This window comes from Balaenoptera acutorostrata, chromosome 19 (assembly GCF_949987535.1).
Source record: "Balaenoptera acutorostrata chromosome 19, mBalAcu1.1, whole genome shotgun sequence".
NCBI classification, from domain to species: domain Eukaryota; kingdom Metazoa; phylum Chordata; class Mammalia; order Artiodactyla; family Balaenopteridae; genus Balaenoptera; species Balaenoptera acutorostrata.
Window position 1 is genome coordinate 8609394 of NC_080082.1, and position 21789 is coordinate 8631182.

Consider the following 21789-nt stretch of genomic DNA (forward strand, 5'->3'; position numbering starts at 1 on the left):
TTAAATTTCATACTTTATAAACCTTTTTGATGCCACTATTTTTACTAATGTTTTTCTTTCATAAATTTTAACTATTTCATACATGGCTTGCCCCGGTTTAGATCGTTAACTCTCAGACTGTTTGCTTTCTTTAAAAAGTTGTCTGTCTTTTAGGTATGGAACCCTTCATTCAAGCACAACATAGGATATACTCAAAACATGAGTTTTATTTATTTGATCATTTGTTTTTTCAACAAAATGTTCATTGAGCGCGTCCGAGGCAGCACGCACTGCTCTGGGAGCTGGGGTTTGAATGGTGAACAGCAGATAGGACATCTCTTCTCCCCTCCTGGAGCTTGCGTTCTCATAGAGGGTGGGGACCGAAGGTAAACAAGCAAACAGATTAAATATAAATTTAACTGGAATACACAAGTTAGGTATTATTTGTGATAAGTGCCAGAAATGAATGAGCAGGATAAAGAATTAAGAGAACACCTTGGAGACCCTAATTCAAGGTAGAGCATCCAGGGAAGTCCTCTCTAAGGAGATGGCACTTAGACTGAGCCTTGAAATCTCTGGGGAAGTGTCTTGAGTCCCTACTCAATGTCTGCTTCCCTGCTTTCCCCTGACCCCCTGCCCAGCCCAACTTGGGCAGCGTTCTCAAATCTGAGGAACTCAGTTCGCTCACTTTTAAGGGAAGGATGACAACTCCTGCTTCAAAGTGAAGCTGTGAAGAACCAAGGAGAAAGTCCTGACAAAACCTTCAAGCTTTGGGTCTGGGCTCAGTGTTTTGAAAGGGTTGGATATGTATCCATTTGATGCTGTGCTCGTGTGTGTGTGTGTGTGTGTGTGTGTGTGTGTGTGCTGACGATCTCAACCTATGATAATCCAACCAGCAGTGTGGTGTATGTTTCTTCTTATTCTCCTTTTAATAAAATCAATTGATTCTTTTAATGGAGAGAAATTAAACAGAATCAGGTTTAATCTTCTTATAGCGTTGATATTTTCAATCTTTAACAGTGATATGAAAAGCAAATAAAACCATGAAAAGAAGGGAAGTTGGAAAGAAAATTATGAGCATTCCATTGAGAGTAGGGTAAAGAATAACAATATTTTAACCCTGACCAATTGCTCCAATAGTGAACATATATTCATTTGAATGCCTAAAAAACAGTATTTATGTGGAAAAATAGTGTAATAAGGCATAGTGGATATTAACATGTTATTTTGAATATAGATTTGTAATTTTGAATATGCAACAAATATAACTGGGTCAAGTAAAAATCTAAGAAATGACTGCACTTAAAATTTTTAACAATAAGAACATTAAAAATCATTTTAAGAAAAAGAATTACCACCATCCCACCATCCTAATAGATCTATTTCTACTTTTTTTTTGAAAATTCCTTTCCATCTCTTGTCTACACATGTATATTTATGTATTAGAATTATAGTACAAGTCTTGTTTTGTGTTCTTTAGTTTATATATCTTTCATCCATCTGTCATAACAAACACCACATCTCAGCTTACTCACATGTTCCTCGGGGAAATATCTAAGCACCCTCATTCCATCACTTTGTCAGTATTCCCTTTTTAATCATGAAAGGACAATTTTCCTTAACCCTGATCAGAGCATTATTACTTTTTCGTGTGTAATTTTTTGACTAATATCTGCTTCCTTCTGGGGAACCAAAAGTTCCTTAGTGTATCATTTTTTCACTCACCGTTATATCCCTAACCCCTACCAAGTGCTAATTGACCATTTCTTAAATACATGGTGCATAGCATCTCATCATGTTGATGTTACAATATTCCTGATATCATACCACTTACAGTGTACACTGATGGCTTCAGGTTTGTTTCTTGCATAAAATATAGTGTAATAAACATCTTTATGCACCTAATTTAAAATTTTTAAAATTTATTTCCTCAAAATAGAAATCAGGTCAATGATTATGAACATTTTATGGTGCCTGATGCAGCTGACCAAAGGGTATTCAAAGAGCTTTGGACCCACTTATAAACAATGTGTGAATATCAAATGATGAAGCTATTTGGAACCATTTACGATTATAAAAATAAAAATGTATTTAGCTAACTTAAGCATGGTTAACTTAAAAATATTAAAAATTACAAAAAAGACACTTCATAACATCCATAAGTACATTACACAAAGACCACCATGAAGCTTTCCTTCTAAACTTGGTTTCATGTGTGGGCATTTAGAGATAGGTCCCAATTATGTAAATTCTGAGCCATAGGATTTACATAGTTTAGTACTCTGGTCCCTTACATTTGCACTACACAGTGATAATTTTCAATTCTTCTGATCATTTAGTCTTCCTGGCTATCTATAACTTGACTGTATGGATGAGTTGTAATTTGATACTGCCCTACTCTCCGAAGATTGTTTCAGTTCTTTCCTATTCATGTATATATTGAAGGAATGAGTGGTGTTTATATAGACAGTAGGTTCTCATTACTCTTGGTAGTAATGTTCTGTGAAGTCAGCACAAACACTGAGTTTGCTGACACGGAACCGCTGCTCCTAGGGGAAGCACAGGGCTAGGTTCCTATGAGCCTCTGGTCATTACATTTTTATCAACTGATCAACACATGACCTTGTTTAATGTGTTTCTGGTTAAAGACACTATTTAATATCTATCATCGATTCATTAAGAATGAACTCATGGCCAACAGCACTATCCTCATGCCTACATGAAGCTTATCTAACACCCCTATTTTCTCCATAAGACCTATCACAGCATGCTTGGTCTTAGGAACACTGGACAGCACTTCAGCGCTGTAACTGGGGGCCTTTTTAAACAGCAAAATCACCAACAAAAAGCACAAAAATGTGAAAGACATTTGGCGCTAAATAGACTGTGAAAAGGACACAGTCTACAGTATGAGAGCTGAAACAAGAAGACAGAACATCATCTTGTTTGACCTCAGCTGGAATCATGTGCATCAGGCAACTTGAATGTTTTGCTGCTCTGCCGTTGGTCCATGAATGACTACAAAAGCACTGCAAGTATTGATCTTGGAGTTACAAATACATTTTAGCGAACAAGCAAATTCACAAATACCAATTCTGAATAATGAGGATCAACGGTACATCTTTGGGGATATCACTGCATACATCCTTGGGATGAACACGAAATGAAGTCCAGCACTTGCATTCTTTGAGAGGGCTGGAAAGGAAGTATTTAATAGCCATCCAACCAGAAAAAGGTGGAGAAGATCTGGTCTGGGGCACTTTATCTAGAAAAGTAGGTGTTAGATTGGACCTTCTGCCATGACTAGCTTCTAAGACCTTCTCAGCCAGCATCTTTTGGCACAGTTGGAGCTGGATTCCAGGCCCAGGTGTGCTGCTGCTTATTTGAACGACGCTGAGTCCATTTCTCACTACACTGAGCCTTGTTTTTTCCATCTGTAAATGGGTTAATCTTAGAACTTACCTCAAAACGTTGTTTCAAAAAACGATTAAGTAAATGTAGGTAGAGCATGTGACAGGGTCCCCAGCAGAGTCCTGGTCAGATTCAGTAAAACCATGACAACAAGAGGAGGGAAAACCTTCGAGGTGAACTCTCTTTAGTGTAAAATGGAGAGGTTGGGAACACGCTTCTCCTGGAGGCTGTATTCTTGCCGGTTAGGAAAGTCCCCACATTTTATCATTCAAGACAGCCCAAGAGGATCTATAATTAAGATTTTTATTTCTTAATTAAAAATTAAGAATATTTTAATATTCTTAATTAAAAATTAAGAATTTTTTAATATTCTTAATTAAAAATTAATATTTTTAATATTCTTAATGGGGCTTTCAATCACCTGAAAAAGGACAAGAATCCATAGTCCCCACATAAGGATCAAAAGTTACCAAAAGGTCCCGGTTCTGGTTCAAAGCCAGTCTCATCATTGGTTGGCTTCAGCGTGAACGTGGAGGTCTTGGATTTTTTCTCAGATCACCAAGTGATATAGTCTCAGCAATACATTATCTAAAAAATCAACTGAAAACCAGTATTGTGATGCAGTGGAAACATCATTGGATTTTTAGTTCTATTGACCTGAGTATGACTTTCTAGTCCTTTCTGTTACTCTTTGTGTGACTTTTAGGCCAATTACATTATCTCTCTGAATTTTTTCACTTTCCCATCTGAAAAATGATGCATCATTTGTATTTTTGTCATAGATGTTTGTCAAGTTATTATTATTTTTAATTCTTTCTTTCTTTCTTTCTTTCTTTATTTTTGGCTGTGTTGGGTCTTCGTTTCTGTGCGAGGGCTTTCTCTAGTTGAGGCGAGCGGGGGCCACTCTTCATCGCGATGCATGAGCCTCTCACTGTCGTGGCCTCTCTTGTTGCGGAGCAGAGGCTCCAGACGCACAGGCTCAGTAGTTGTGGCTCACGAGCCTAGTTGCTCCGCGGCATGTGGGATCTTCCCAGACCAGGGCTCGAACCCGTGTCCCCTGCATTGGCAGGCAGATTCTCAACCACTGCGCCACCAGGGAAGCCCCTGTCAAGTTATTTGTAAAGGACCTAGCCTGGCGCCTAACACCTCCTCGGCGCTAAGTAACCATAGTCATTGTCTGTGTGCATTGTCTGTGCATTATCAAATGTCACTTTCACTCTGATTCTTATAAATACTCCTGTAGCTTTCTGTGTATCAATTCACATTTCCATTTTGCTTCCTCTTTTTTGATCTTTCTCGCTGACAGAAAATGGGACTAACTGTATCCCAAGACAGAATCTTTACTTGGAATCTGAACCTTCAGCAAGAAGCAAAATATATCGGTGTGTGAATTAAGGTTTTGTATTGACCTCCACTTCCTTGAAATCTATTTCAAAGATCCTGAGGGAAGCAAGATCCTGATAGGATGATGGTAGAGCGATGACCTGGAATTGTTACAAAATAATGACTGTTCCAGGGCCAAACTGGAATTTAACAGAAAGGAAAACAATATTCCTCCCTGCTGTCTTCTCAAAACCAAGGAAGCTGCTCAACGTAATTACTAAAAAATCCCTATCGCAAATTCTTATAACTTAATATCCTATTTCAGGTACTCTGTTTAAAGCTAAACTAAGAGATTTTTACCCTTGAAAAGAGGTTCATCTTTTGTTAGTTAATAATGTACCAATTCCAAATTGAGTTCGATAACATAACGTTTGTAAAATAATATATGTATATACCTGTGTGTCCATGCAGTTATGTACTTACATGCATACATATGTGTGTGCACACATACACATTTTTGCTCAGAGAGACATGAAGATTCATCTGAGGGAAGTTAACAAGTTGCCATTGGTGCTGGGGCTACTTGAGGATAAAGTGGTTGGTTTATTGTTTATGTGTGCAGCATTTTTTTTTTCCTTAAAAAGAGTGGGAGAATTGAATCAATGTCCATTTCCTGGTTGTGATCTATACTAGAATTATGCAAGATGGGGAGAACTGGATGAAAGGTATATGGGATCTCTCTGTTTTATTTCTTGCAACTGCATCTGGATTTATAGTTTTCTCAAGATAAAAAGTTTGAAAAGGGGAGAAGGGGGAGGGGGAGGGGAGGGGACAAGGGGAGAGGGAGGGGAGGGGGGCGAGGGGAGAGGTCCAGCATCCCTCTCCCACGGTCCTGTGATCCAGGAGTCACAGTGACCACCATCACACCGAATTCTAATGCTCCATTCTTGCCATTGCTCACACTCCCACCTCTCCATGCAGGCTTTTATCTGCGCAATGGCCAAGATGGTGTTTTATAAATCTCTGCAACCCCAATGCCTGGAATGGTGCCTGGCATCCAGGAGGCGTTCAATAAATGTACACCGAGGGAACCAACCCTCATTTTGTGTATCTCCTCTAATAGGTATGGCTATACAGGCTAACGAAACGAGGGTGTTACTGGCTTTATTTCCCCATTTGTGGTCTCAGGGATCCTGGTCTTGGGTGTGAGTTATGGCTTGAGTGACGCAGGTTCCACAGTGGTCACCGTGCACCACACCCACTGAGGGCCCCGGACTAGAGACTGCGGAAACTGGCGACACGAACCTGGAAAACAACGTGTTGCAGAAGATCCAGATGTGGTTGATTCTAATGCACATTCAGGGCGGAGAACACTGGCCCAGGAAGGAGCCGGAATTCAGCTTTGAGTAAACAAGATGAGCTCAATGTCCCTTTGAAGGGCTCTGCAGAAAGTCAGACACCAGGCATGAGCAAGTGGGTTTGGAATGGGGTCTGAGGGGATTACCTAGGCTCCAGGGGTCCTGGCAGGGGCTGGGCTGGGCCCAGAGGCTCCAGGAGGGAGGGAAGAAGGGCTGCCTTACTGCTAGCTAGGGTTCCCCAGTGTAGGACTGCTTCTAGGGGTGCTGGGTAAAGGGGAAAGAAGGGGATATTTTAAAAGGAAAAGGGAGAAAGAAGAAAAAGGAGAAAAAGAAGGAGGAAGAGGAAGAGGAGAAGAAGAAGAAGAAGGGGAAGGAGAAGGAGAAGGGGAAGAAGAAGAAGAAGGGAAAGAGTTGTGCAAGCTTAGAAAGTGAAGGGTCTGGAGTAGCTGTGCATCTGGGAGCAAGGGATGGAGGGAAAAGGCATTTTCAGAGGGTTGCTTATGAGTTAGGTTCTCTTTGGTTTTTGGAAGACAAAAGAAAAGATCCCAGTTTCTTCCTTTTTAGTTTTTCTTGACTGCTGGACTAGGCTTCTTTGAAATGAGATTTCCTGCAATACTGTGCCGCGTGGGACCCCAGTGTGTGTGTGTGTGCCTGTGTGTGTGTGTGTGTGTCTAAGTGTGTCTGTGCATGTGTCTGTCTTTGTGTGTGTGTGTGTGTGTGTCTAAGTGTGTCTGCATGTGTCTGTCTTTGTGTGTGTGTGTGTCTAAGTGTGTCTGTGCATGTGTCTGTCTTTGTGTGTGTGTGTGTGTGTGTGTGTGTGTGTGTATTGATCTAGGCAATAAATTCAGACTGGGGTCAGTCTGGACCCACACTGCTGAGATTCACAGCCCGACACTGGCTCTTCCGCCTGTGTCCTCACAGAGGTGCTTACCCCTTCTGTGACTCAGTCTACTCATCAGTAAAATGGGAATCATCACAGTACCTGCCTCGTGGGATTGCTGTGAGGATTAGTTAGGGAATGCATAGTAGTACCAGGCACACAGCAAGCACCCAACCAGGTAAATGTCAGGCATCAGCACGTGCCCATCAGTCAGCAACTCTGGGGCCCAGACACCTGTCTTCTCCAGCACCCTATCCCTTTAGAGACCAGGTCCCCTGTTTGCTGGGGACTCAGGGGCGTTCTAGGACCCAAGACTCTTCGATTTAAAACTGAGACAGCCCCGGGCCCACAGGAGCAAGTTGGCCACCCTGTGGATCATCGTCCACCCTGAGTCCCAATCCCATCAAGGTCTGTGTACAGCAAACACTTGAGTCCCATTGGTTCTCTGAGCCAAGAAATGGCCTGACTCCGGGGATGATTATTTAACTCTTCCTGGGCTCTCGTTGCACCAGTGTGCCTGGGCCAACCCACTGCCTCATGCCTTCGCAGAAACTGGCATGATTAGGACCAGGGGAGGCTGGGAAGGGAAGAGAGGTGGCGTGGGGGGCCTGGGGACACACAGGGGGTGACTCAGCACTGAGTCTGGGGGCTTTGTCATGACAGGCTCACCTTTCCCTGGAACGCCCAGGCCCCAGCGACACACCCTGCCCCGCGCTGTGAGTCAGGCTCAGGTGGGGTGCGGCGCTCCCGCTGGGGCCCTCCCGACACCTTCTCAGTAGGAGAGGGGCCGCGGCCAGGACAGCTGGCCCGGTCCTGGGAGAGGCTGCACCCTGCATCTGCTCCCAGTTGGTCACCCTGTGGAGAGGCCTGAGCTCCGTCACTAGGACGGAGAGCCTTTGCCGTTTCTAATGAGTTGTGAGCAAAGGGGGCTGCCCTCCACGCACGGCTTTCGGGGGTAACCTCCCAATATCAGTTATTTCCCAGCCAAAATTCTTCTAAGCGAAAGTGTGACTGGGAAGCTTCCAGGCTCAGCTCCCCGGGAGATAAAGAAATTATATCTTTAGAATGACTTCTATCACTGCCACCATTTCCCCAAGCACCCACTGTACGCCAAGCTCTTTGTAGTCTTTGTATCAGCCAACCCTTGAAATAGCCCTGGGAGGTATTTAGTATTAACTACACCTAATATTTATATTATTAGTACATGATGGATCTAAGACTTTGGGAAGTTCTAGAACATGGGCAAAGTCACAGGGCTGTGCCTGGCGAATCCTGGCCTCTTAGTCCCTTCCACACCCTCTCCGCCCCAAACCGGGCCTCTCTCAGCCCCACCCTGCCCTCAGCCTACACTTAACAGATCTTGTGTCCTGGGTTTTACCCAGAAAAAATGTGGAGAGCTGGATAAGAAATGAGATTCAGAGGCAGTATGAAAAGAAAGGAACCTAAAAGTGCAAATAATACTTTTAAAAAATTGTTCATGAACTCATAGTCTTTTCCCCCTTGTTTCTGTCTCTGGTGTTTTGTTTTTGTTTTTGTTATGTTGATTTAGAGATCGTCTTCCATTTAAATCTCCATTTACTTCTCAGTGCCTTTCAGGCTAACAGGTGCTGTGAAGGGGTCCTTATAGGTTCCTTGGATGTGTTCCTACATCTATTTGCAATTCTGTCAATTCAGTGTTTTAACTATACAGTATTTGAAATAGTCCACGTGGTTCTTCTTGACAATCTGAATAGTACTGTAGTGCACATTTGAAATTTGCTGAGACTAAATCTTAAAAGTTCTCATTACAAGGAAAATAAGATGTTTTGGTAACTATGTGTGGTGATGGATGTTAGCTAGACTTATCGTGGTGATTGTTTCGCAATGTATACAAATGTCAATCATTATGTCGTACACCCGAAACTGATATAATGTTCTATGTCAATTTTACCTCAATTTAAAAAACCTGGTTCTGGTATTGGCTTACAAAACATGCTCTCTAAGGTCTGAAATTCCTTATACTGTCTCCCTGTCTCCCCTTCTCTTTCAGGTCTTTTTGCTCACTGTTTCTGGAACTTTCCAGAACTGTCTGGTGTCGTGCCTTTCCCTCTGACAGGGTGTCCCTGGACCCTTCTTCACCTGCCATCTCTTCCTCATCCCTCCCACCTTAGTTCCAGGGTCACCTCCCTCAGTAGCCTTCCCTGAATCCCCTTGACCCTGGCTGTAGCTGTCCCAGCACTTTGCGGCAACTCACACATGGTTCTCAGCATGCATGTCTTTACAGGAAGATAAATTAGAGTTATCTAGGATTCTGATAAAACATGAGATTCCCAGGGCCCATCCCCAGACATTTTGATTCCATAAATCCAGGCTGGGGCTGAGGATCTTTATTTTTAACACATGCTCCGGGAGATTCTGATTCAGAGGCTTCTCGGGCCATACTTTTAAGAAACTGTGAATTATTGGAATTATTTATTTCTATCTCTGTTGTCTGCCGACCTGCACCTACCCAGCCCTCAAAGGTCAAGAGCTCTCAGGAACAAGAACAACTTATTTTAATTCTGAGGTTCTGGCATTTGGCCCAAGTACTGGGATACAACAGACACTCAATAAATGTGGTGACTGAATCTGTTTAGTCATTTTGTCTATAATTACTTATTAAGCACCTGCTGTGTACACAGCTTTGTTCTAGGCACTGGGGAGAAGCAAAAGAAATAAAAATCCCTGCCCTTCAGAAATAGAGACACAGATGTAGAGAACAAACGTATGGACACCAAGTGGGGGGAGGCGGTGGGGGGAACCGCGGTGGTGGTGGGATGAATTGGGAGATTGGGATTGACATGTATACACTAATATGTATAAAATAGATAACTAATAAGAACCTGCTGTATAAAAAATCAATAAAATAAAATTCAAAAAAAAAAAATCCCTGCCCTTATGGGTGAAGCAATGGATGCATGAATTAGGAAGACTAGATTCCGAGTTTCTGAGTTTTAACAATCCTGTATGGGGACTGCTGTTTGCCCGTCTTTAGGCATCTTCCTGGATACCGTATTATCAGACCTCAGGATAAATAATACAAGAAAATGATTGTTCCTGCTGCTTTTTCTAGCAGGAAGGAAGCTGAAGGTCAGAGAGGTTGGGACTGGCTGCAAATGACAAGGCCACTCACCTACAGAGTCTGGATTCAAGACTGGCCTTTTCTCTTTCTAGCACTGAGTCCTTGGTCCTCTCCCCCGGGTGCATGTCAGCCTTGGCGTTTCTGCAATGCTCATCCACCCGGTACAGGTGACCTTGCTTGGCAAAGACAGCAGACGTGAGTCTGAGGCTCTCAGGAGCGGAGCGAAAGGGTTACCTGGGACCGCACTGTCCCTGGGAAGCTCACCTGTGGGGCCACCTGGGCGGCGCGGTCCCCTGAGCCAGCGAGGTGAGGGTGCCTCGACACGACTCTGCTTCACGAGAGGAAGCGCGTCGGCATTCTTCATGCTTCCACTGAGAGGATTTAGAGCAGAAGAGGCTGAAATGGCTTCGTGTTGGCACAAAAAATCAGAGATTAATAGTAAACCTGGAAAATAGAGAATCCTCTGATTTGGGCTTTTCCATCAACAAGCCCAATAACCCAGAGGAAACTATTAACATACAAATAGACACCCTTCCCATTAAAACAGCGGCAGACGGTTCTGGAGCAGACCTCTTCATGCAGAAAGCAATTATGATGGGAAATCGAGTCCGATTTAGGCCCATTTGCAGAAAGCTTGGAAAATCAAAATGTTACCACTCATAATCGTGTAGACAACCCTTCTGTGGCGGGGTGGGGGGTGGATGGCCAGTGCTTTATTATTATTGCTATTATTATTATTTCACTTTCAAAGAATTCAACGTTATAAGCTCCAAATCTCACTGACTTGCAACCTCGGCTCAGAGGGTGCACAGTGCATACACATATATTAACACACAGAAAAATAAATAATCAGCCCATGTATAAATAAATAGTTTTCTTGGTCAGATTTCCAGAGGTTACTAGGGTTGCTTAGCTGAGGTGGCCCTCAAACGGAGAATTCCTAAATAAGGAGACATCTCCGTGGAGTGTCTACACCCTCTGAAAGTCCGATGCTTCAGCCCTGGGCCTTCCATCGTTTTAACACAACCAGAACCTCAGAGGCATAGTTGAGTCCAGAGATGAGAGCTGAGACCTAACACAGTTGGAAGCTCCAGGTGAGGACAAAGTCGTTCTGGAAAACATGAATGTTTTCTTCCAAGTGGCTGTGGAAAAGGTAGCAGACAGGGATGCTAAAATGAGAAAATACACCTACCACACCGACACCCTTGTGAAAAAAGTGCAAGAGGTTGCTGACATCGCCCAGGATGCCGAGCCAGGAGCCCTGCTGTGCCCGCTCGTCTCACCAGGCCGTTCTTCTGTGACCGTATACTTTGCTCTCATCGATGGAAAGTTTCTGTCCTCTGTGCTGGGTGTTCAGTGCTCTACAACCTCTAACTACCTTTCAAGAGGAAGACCAACTCTTCTCATTTGACCTAAGCCACCCCACAGGCGTAGGCCCTGCCCTCGTCTCTAGCACAGTCTGATGCCCATTTCACCACGTCTCTGTGCCCCAGTTACATTGGCCGCAGTTAATGTTCCACAGGCCTGCCCTGCTTCTCATGCTCTGGGCCTTTGCACATGCCTTTCTCTCTGCCTGGAATGCTGTCTGCTGCCACCTCCTCCCTTCCTGCCTCTCACACAGCATACCTAGCTAGCCGCCGGCTACGTGCACTCGTGACATCTGGTTCCTTACCTTCAGCGCCTGTGTCTAATATTAAGTACTTACTTGGGGTAATTATTTGATACATGGTAGTGACCACCCCCCTCAAAGCTCTAAGATTCATTTGATCATGGAGTATGCATCACCAGAACCTAAGACAATGCTTGGTCTAAGGATGGACTCAGGGGAGACCATCAACTAGTTGGACTACTATGACCTTTTTCAATGAATAGATGAACATTTCATCTATCCCTTGTGTAAAATACTTAATATACATCGTCTTATATAATTTTTAACTGTGTCTGGAATTTAGAGTCTGGAATTTAGAAAGAGTTCTGTGCATGTTTGGATGGATATCAATGGGTGGATGGATGGATGGATGGGTGGATAGATAGATAGATGGATAGAAGTTACCGCATTTAGACTAAAGAGTGGAGAGCAGCTGACTTGGCACAATGGGATAGAATGAGATCATAAATATATTTCAGTCTATCCCACCTTTGGTAGTTTTGAAAACATGTTCATAAATGCTTTACTACTCCTTCTTTCAAGCAATAGAGCCTAGTCCTCCCTTGCATGTGGACAGGAGTTAGTGATTCCGTTTTAATTAATAGAATGAAGCAGAAGTGATGGTGGGTATCTTCTGAGACTGGGTCATAAAGGGCACTGTGGCTTTTGTCTTGATCCCTCTCTTGAGTAACTTGCTCTAGAGAAAGCCAGCTGCCATGTTGTGAGGACGTTCAAGCAGCCCTGTGTAGAGACCCTCGTGGTGAGGAACTCAGGGCTCCTGCCAACAGGCACGTGAGTGAGCTGTCTTGGAAGCAGATTCCTCAGCCCTTGCCAAGCCTTCAGATGACAGCAGCTCCAGCCCACAGCTTGACTGCAACCTCTTGAGAGATCCTGAGCGAGAAGGAGCCAGCTAGGCTGATCTCAGATTCCTTAGCCTCAGAAACTTTGTGAGATAAAACGTTTGCTATTTCCAACTGGTTCATTGGGGGTAATTTGTTATTCAGCAAGAGATTACTAATACACCACCCCAGTCCGAAGATCTGCTACCGCCAAGCTAGGCCCCTGATGATGCATTGTTTGTTATTGGAATAAACCAGATTACAGAATGTACCTAAAGTCAGCCATAGCTCTTTTTCTATTTCTCCAACCATAGTGTGATTTTGTCAGAATTAGAGATTCAATCTGTACAGAATTCTTTTCCCTTCCTCATTTATTTGTTTTTTTATAGAATAACAAGGCTAATTGCATGGATTTGAAGTTAAACAAATCTGGGTTCACTTCCTTTCTTTGCTATTTATTATGTAGGGAACTGTTGGAAATGTATCTATCTCTTGTAGATCAGATGTTTCACAGTGAAACAGGGAGGGTAGTAGTACTTACTGCGTAGAGTTGTACAATCCAGGGGCACCAGGGTTTTATCAGGATCCATTTAGATAATGTATGTAAAACATTTAGCATAGTAGCTATTAAGGATTCAAGTAATAGTAACTATTATCTTTAATAATTATTATCCAAAATCCCTCACACGAGCAAATTGGAAAGTTCTTTAATTCCAAAGAATTGTCCTTTTTGAACTTAATTCTGGGAGACAACATGTGGTGATAGCTGAGTGTTTTGAAAATGTGGTTCATGGACTTCCTGCATCAGAATGATCTGAAGTGTTTATTAGAAATGAGGATTCTTAAAACCAATTTCAGGACCTTAAGTTAGTATCTTGTGGATGGGAGTAAAATAGAGGGAAAGAATGGGAATCTGCATTTTTTAACAAGCTCCCCCAGCTTGATTCTAGTGTTCAGGAAAGTTCTAGAGTCACTGTTGTGGAGGAAAGAGGAGTCATCTCAGAACTAGAGGACCTGTGGTGCAGGTCTGACCTGTGACATTTACTAGCCAAAGTGCGTTAACCCTTGCAATGCCCAGTTTCTCGTCTGTGAAAAGGAAACACTGATCTGCCTTCTCTACCTTCCAGAGCAATTGTAAAGATCAGCTGAGATAATAAAAACATTCGCTGACTTCTATCTAGTGTGTATACAGTTTACAAAGTGATTATATCCACCTTACCTCATTGAAACTTAGGATGGTCCCATGAAGTCAGTTTTCCTCCCTGTTGATGGAGACAGATGCTAAGTCGAGGTTACATGGCTTGTCTAGTAGGTTGCAGAGTTAGTGTACAAACCCAGGTCTGGACCACAAATCCACAACTGAATTAATATCAAGGCTCCGTGTCAATGTGCTATTTATGAGCATCACTTTAGCTAAGACTGCCACCTTGGTTATGGTACTGAAACTAGAGAAGAGGAACTTCATAAGAAAGTGTCTACATTCTAATTGCCCAGGTTACAATTATACATGCAAAGAGTAATAATTATTTGAAAACAAAAGCTGTGAGGTCATTGAGGTACACTTCCTTAGCCATGGCATCAGAGTCTGTGTCAGTCTTGGTGTGTCAAATATTTCTAACTCATGCACCACTAAATTCACTCATCTTAAATTATAAGCCTGATTAACTTCATTCATTTGATTTTTCTGGGTCATGGTTTTGTTTCTTCTACCTCGATTTGTGCAAGAGAAAAATATTTGGAAAATCATTTTTGTTCCTTACATGCTCTATGAGTAAAAGAAAAGGCTTCCATTGAATGTTATAGTTATCTTAATAAAATTAAGCCTCTGCTACGTATATTCTGTGAAATGGCTGGATGGGTTTTCACCAAATTTGGAGGGTGTGTCTAGGATGGTCCAACTTAGAATATAGGGTGTGTTGTGTATAATAAATAGATATTTGGGTGTCAGAGATGGGTACCCTTCCTAAAGACATCACACATCCTCCAGAGTTGCTGAACAAGAAGCAGCCTCGGGCTTCTCTGGTGGCGCAGTGGTTAAGAATCCGCCTGCCAATGCAGGGGACACGGGTGCGATCCCTGGCCCGGGAAGTTCCCACATGCCGCGGAGCAACTAAGCCCATGCGCCACAACTACTGAGCCTGCGCTCTAGAGCCCGCGAGCCACAACTACTGAGTCCACATGCCACAACTACTGAAGCCTGCATGCCTAGAGCCTGTGCTCCACAACAAGAGAAGCCACGACAGTGAGGAGCCCACGCACTGCCAGGAAGAGTAACCCCCGCTCACCGCAACTACAGAAAGCCCGCACACAGCAACGAAGACCCAACACAACCAAAAATAAATAAATTAATTAAGTTAAAAAAAAAAAAAAAAAAAGAAGCAAGAAGCAGCCTCTGTGGCCAGGAAAGACAAGCCATATGTATTAGATTCACTGGGCAGGGTAAAAAATGTGCTTTCAAATCTGAGCCAAAATCTGACGTCACAAGGTCGGACACTGAACTGTCAATGCTGATTTGGGACGTGGTTGACACTGAACTGTCAATACTGATTTGAGATGTGGTCGATTCTCATATAACCCCAGGTTGAGAGCTTGAGGACAAGGTCAGTACTTAACCACAGTGTTTTATGTTGGGTTCCCCCAGGAGTAGAACTGGGTACAAGGATTTGAGTGCAGGTGGCTTATTTGGGAAATGGTCTCAGATGGACTGATAAGGAAATGGGCAGGTTTGACAGGGGACACAGGAAAGCCCAAGTAGGGTTCATGAGGCCTCCGTCCAGCTGGAAGCCTCTGGGAGTCCGAGTAGAACTCACTTCAGAGTTATCCCACCCAGGGGCAAGGAAGCTGGGGGGTATTTACCCTCCAACTTCAATCCATCATGGCTGTTTCCAGGGTGTTAAGACCCTGGCCCTTCTGACCTGCCCTGAAGTGTCCAGAAAAGGCCCTCAGGCAGGGAATCGGGGATACGTACAGCTAAAAGCCCTCAGCTTGACGGACCACTTCCAGAGTTTCCTGCAGCCCAGAGGGCTGTGTCATGGGTGAGTTTGTCTGTGATAATGATGACACTACATTGGTAATGTAACAATACCCACCTACTGAGTGCCTCTCGTATGGTGGTTGCCATAGTGGGTCCCTTATGTATCTCTTTCAACCAACACATGCCCCATGTCGAAGGCATTAGGATTCACGTTTCCCACGAGGAAGGGAAGAGTCAGAAAGCTTCGGTTACTGGCCTAAGTTCACTCCGTTGGCAAAGGAAAGCCAGAATCTGAACCCAGGCCTTTGCTATAGAACATACCCTCTCCACAGAGCAGGTAGTAAATACAGATTTGTTTAGTGGCCAAATTGAATATACATAAAGAGTTCCTTTTAACTTTTGGCACTTCAAGGTGGTGTTTTTGTTGACTCCTATCTGTCTTGAGTATTTTCCGAAACCCACCCCTTACCTGTTCCTCACACCTCTAGGCAAGGCTGACGTGTGTTATATAAGAAAATATGGATACATTTTAGTCCTAGATAAATACGATGTACATTTTGTGTGTATATAAAGCCTCAGAAAGTTCACACTGGAAATGGGGGCAAGTCAAAGGGACTCTGACACCCTATCATTGACTCATGGCAGGAAGAAACGGTTTCCCTCTCTCCCTACCTCACTCCCTTTCTTCAAGTAACAGAATGGGCTCAATGTAGCTTCATGCAACATATACTTATTTTCTGGACTGGTTCACAACAAATAGTATCAAAGTTTAAGAAAATGTGTTGGGCTTCCAGCAAAGTTTGAACTATGCAGATGTTGGTGGGGTAGAAAGTATGAGATAAGCTGTTTCCTACCACAGGAAGCTTCTGCTACTCACCATAGGTTCATGGCTGATAGAAAGAAAAGTAAAAAAAAAAAAAAATTAGATAGATAGATAGGGTTTGAAATACTATGAAACTGTGTTTTCCCAATGCAGTCACACTGAAACTCTCAGGTAACCTGGTCAGAGGAAGAAGGATTCTCCAGAGGGATTCAGTTTTTAGTCTCTAAGAGTTTCAGCCACCAGCACGCAGGGTTCATCTACTTGAAGGCATAAAATGTTAGAATTTGAAATAGTTAAGATTTGCCATGCAGTAAACTGTATAACAACTTCTTTGCTTATCTCCTCCCCCACCCCCTACCCAAGCTCCAAGGGGGCAACCAAAGCCATTTTTTTCAAATGGATCAATGTCTGAAATATTGGCTTCTATTTCTGAAGAACTCACTTTTGAGCTTGTTTGTCCAACTCTGTGGTTCAAATTAATTTCACCCTTCAGGGATTTGTAGGCATGTTGACAGATTCAATGAAAAAAATGGAGTTTTATTGGAAAGGGTGTTAGTCGGGGAAACAAAGGGCTCGGGGGATAGTTTGGTAATGGGCTATGGAGACTTTCTTCCTAGGTCACTGGCTCAAATCTAGAACCTGCTTGGCAGTGATTGAAAATCATTACCACTTGACAGCTGCCTGACAGGTGGCCAGTAACATGTTGGTACCCTGCTCCTGCACCCCCTTCCCCTAGGCAGAATAATCACATGACAGGAGGGATACCATGGATTACATGAAAACACAGGAGCTGAAGTTACAGTTTTCTTTCTCAACCTCTTGTCACTTAGTGGGTTAAATATTTTTATCAATTTAACAGATTATGGCCCACCAAAAGATTTCCATGCTTACCTCTTAACAGTGGTGAAACCTGATTAAAACCAAGGGGAAAAAATGAAACACAATGAGCAATGATTGGTGAAAAAGTAACTGCTCTGTTGATCAGCTGCTAATAGCTGAGCTAGACCATCTACACGTTTACATAAAAAAGACCAAAACATCATAAAAGGCCAGAACTGGCATCAGGAAAACAAGCAGGGACAAACCCCAAATAGAGGTTGCTGCAGGAAGAAATCTGGCAGATTTCCATCTGAAGGGCCCTTAAGAGACACGCAAGGCAAAGAGCCACGTAAGACTCATGATGGGCAGGTTGGCGCCATGTTAATTTCAGCGTGGTCGTTCTCCGCTGGAACCCAGTCACCAGATCACATCTCTGCAGGAGTCCATCCTTAATGCAGGCTGGGCCCAGATAATGAGATCTTGACTCTTAGTGGGGGAATTGCCTTCTTTCAATGGGCTTAAGCCAAAACCTTTAAAATTATTTTAACGTCATTTTTCTTTTTAATGGGACATGTAAGTACAAGGAAAATTATAGCATTAAAAAGGTTGCTTTGGACTTTCTTTTTGTAATTGCCTTTTAGAGGGTAGAACTTTTAATTCATTCCGAAAAGTTCCCACTGAGATGAGGAACCTGATGCAAGCTTCATATTCTGAGGCAAGTTCCTCATATTTTCCCCTAGAAAAACCCTCAAGACACTCACTGGTTTGAGCTCAACACGTGTTCATCCCCCATAGGCAATAAGCCACGGGATTTCCAGAGAGGTGGCAAGATTTATCCACTGCTCTTGACCAAAGGAAAGAGTGTGCTACAACCACCTAAGAGTTAAATGCATTAAGTCATGTGTGATTAATTTGCAAACAATACCACAAGCTGCCCATCTCAAAGAGTATCACGTCCTTCAAAGTACACCTGTATGAGACTGATGGTTTGAAATGTGAGTTACTGCCTTACGTTTGGCTACAACGATATCATGGATAACTCCCCAAATCTGAGTGGTTATGACTACAGGCTTTGTTTTTTCTTGCTGCCAGGTCTGCATGTTGGCTGTGGCTTAGCTGGCCTTGACCATTATAGGACCCAGACTGCAGAGGCAACACCTGGAGACTGTTCTTCCCATCATGGAGGGCAGGAGCTCAAGAAAGGTAAGTAGAAACACGCAGAACCTCTTACAGCCTCGGTGTGAACTGGAACGTGATTGTATCTGATCACATTCTATTTATTGGGTGAAAGTGATCAGGGGATGATGGGTCGGGGAGAGGGGACATTTGTTGATCATGAATACAATCGACTGTAGTCACATAACTTAAAACCACAAAACTTAAAACTGTACAGTTATATTCTTTTATTGACTTAGTGCATGTTTACAGAGCATCTACTCACTACAGGAACTCGTTACTGTATTGAGGTGAGCATGGTACATTCATTAAATCATGTCATCGTCTCAACAAAACTCCGAGGGAGGTACTTGTCCTCATTTTACAGAAAAGTCAATGGTAGCCGGGTGCAGCCAAGTACCGTGCGTTGGCCCTGATGCTAGGAAGTCATAGAACCAACACCGGAGCTCCAGTGCTCTCGCCCTGAGCCTGTGCTCCTCGGCAGCCCCTGGCCCTGTGCCCAAGACTGGGGCCAAGAGAAGAGGGCAGCGGGTCCCCAACTGCAGATCAACATTTGGCCGGGATTGTTACATGAAGAGGGAGAATTCTCTTTCGGAAATGAGTTGAGGACAGTCTGGAAAGTGAGATGGTTGATCAAGTTTGATCATCCCAGTTGAGGTCTGAAGTGAGGTGGGACTCTAAGTTAATGAGGCTGACTTTATATGCCTTATAACCTGGTTTAGGAGGCAATTCTGAAGTGTATTCCCACTTCCTCATCATCTGCCTGCAGTTGAGGCTGGGGATACCTCTACAACCATGGCTCCTGCATTATTAAGTCTAGAGAGAGACATAGAAGTATACTATGCCAACACAGTGAGTACAAAGGGACGTTCGTTAATACTCAGTGTGTTTGGTAACTTTTAAACACTTAGTAGATACTATACCAAGTACAGGAAATTAAAAACAAAACCAGAGATGGTACCTCCCCTCATGGAACTTATGGTCTAGAGGACAAGACAGACTTTTGTTAGACCCATTCATGGATATATAATTACAAAATGGGACACTTTTTTATTTTTTTAATTTGAAAGAAAGGGACAAAGTTCCATGAGAGGATAGGACAAAGGTGAGGAAGACTTCCACAAGAAGTGATGGGAATTTAAAGGAGAGAGCCGAATAGAGGCTAAATGTGTGTGTGTGTTAGTGGAATGAGAGATGGGAAGTGTTCTAGACTGAAGAAGAAGTGTGTGCCCAGACCCTGGGATGGGATGAAAGAAGTAACAGTCCAGCAGGACTTCTATAAAGAGCTGGCGCCTTGAGTTTCCTCTTGGTTGGCATGCAGCTGCCTCTGAAAGGGGCCAGTGGCCTATAACTCCCCCTCATCTACAGCCAAGTTCAAAGAGAATAGATGTCACCTTTAGTAAGATCTTCCTCAGAGCCTGCTGCAGTCCCTATCTTGCAAAGGGGAGAATTGTTCAGCTATAAGAAATCAACTTCCCACTGCTCCAGAGAGCCCTGAGGTATACCTGAGGACTGGAGCCTGCACAGGTTAGAAGCTGCAGTAACAGAACCACAGTTTGCCATCCGCTGGGGGGGATCAGTCCCTTACTTAGGGAATTCAACACATGTTTACTGAGTATTCACAATATTCCAGAAGCATAGGAGAGAGATAAGACAGAGACAACCCTTCTATTAAAGAGTGCATGGTCTACAAGAGAAAACACACCCACAGGCCTGCAGCTGTAAATAATAGACTAGGATAATGCTTTAGAGTCCTGGCCAGCATGGGCGGAGAGGCCCCTCACTCAGATTCTGGATGTCAGGGAAATCTTCTTGGAAGAGTTGAAGGTTGAGAAAACTGTTGGCCGATTAATAGGAGTCTCCCACCCAAAGAAGGGCCATCAGTAGCTCCATTAGAGGGAACAGTAAGTGCAAGATCATGGGTGTGTGCAAAATACAACAACAGTTCCACAATGTATTGGAATACAAGGAGCATTTAGCCTTCTGAGTCAATATCCCACCTGGAGGAAGGCCTTTGATTCAGCCTCGTCTCTGCTTCATCTGCAGTAATATTGCTTCCTGTTTTTTTTTCCCAGCGTTATTGAGAGATAATTGACATACAAGAGTATACTGTATACACAGTGATGATTTGATACGTGTATATATTTCAAAATGTTTACCTCGATAAGGTTAGTTAACGTCTCCTGTCCTCACATAATTACCATTTTGTTGTCCTTGCTGTTACGGTGAGACTATATAGTTAACCCTAGTTATCTTACCGTAATTAGACCCCCAGAATTTATTCACCTTATAACTGAAACTTTGTGGCCTTTGACCGACGTGCTCCCGTTTCCTTCTCCTCACAGCCTCCGCCAGGCAACCACACTTCTACTCTGTTTCTGTGAGTTTTATATTTTTAGATTCCACATATAAGAGAGATCGTACAGAATTTGTCTTCCTCTGTCCGACTTATTAGCCTGATGCACCTGTGCTTTCTGCTTCCAAACTCATCTTATATGGCCTCCCTAGAGTGCCATGAGACGTCCTGACAAAACTCCTGTCTGGATACTGGGTGTCTTTGGGTTTGGGGCTGCAGGCATGGTCAGTGTGGGAGTTATTGACACAATTACTGGGAGGTTTGGGGGTGCTGCTGAGCTCTGGAGGACATTTCCATGGCACACGTCTCCACGAGAGGTGACGGGACAGGTGCTAGGAATCCTTTCCCCAACTCTCAGTTCAAAGCCATTGGCTCTAGCACTCATCGGGGAGTCACCTTTTCCCCCTTTGGTATTCATGGGGGGATTTCTTCAGTGTATCTCTGTTGTATTGTTTTATATACATATAGAGCCTCTCCTGCTAGACTGGGAAATTGCAGAGGGCTCTGTCTAGTTGATTTGGGGCATAGTGTCAGGTAGTGTTTATAGGCAGAGCTTTGAAGCTCTTGCATTTCTACCACCTCCCTGCAGGTAGGTAACTGCACACACTGAGCCCCCTGTTCCTTCTTTTTTTTTCTTTTTTCTTTAAAGATTTGATGAAAGTTCATAATAATGCAATTGACAAGGAAATTTAGTTATTTCTGAGATATACATTTTAAAGTAATAACTAGAATTATGACTTATAACATTATACCAGAACATATAAGATTTTTAGAAATTTCATGTAATGCCTGAAACATTTATATTAACATATTTCCATACAAATAACCCAATGAAAGTTTAGTATTAGTCGTTTTGTTTGTTTGTTTTTTTGTACTGCAGGTTCTTATTAGTCATCAATTTTATACATATCAGTGTATACATGTCAATCTCAATTGCCCAATTCAGCACCCCACCATCCCCACCCTACTGCAGTTTTCCCCCCTTGGTGTCCATATGTCTCTTCTCTACATCTGTGTCTCAACTTCTGCCCTGCTAACCGGCTCATCTGTACCATTTTTCTAGGTTCCACATACATGCATTAATATACGATATTTGTTTTTCT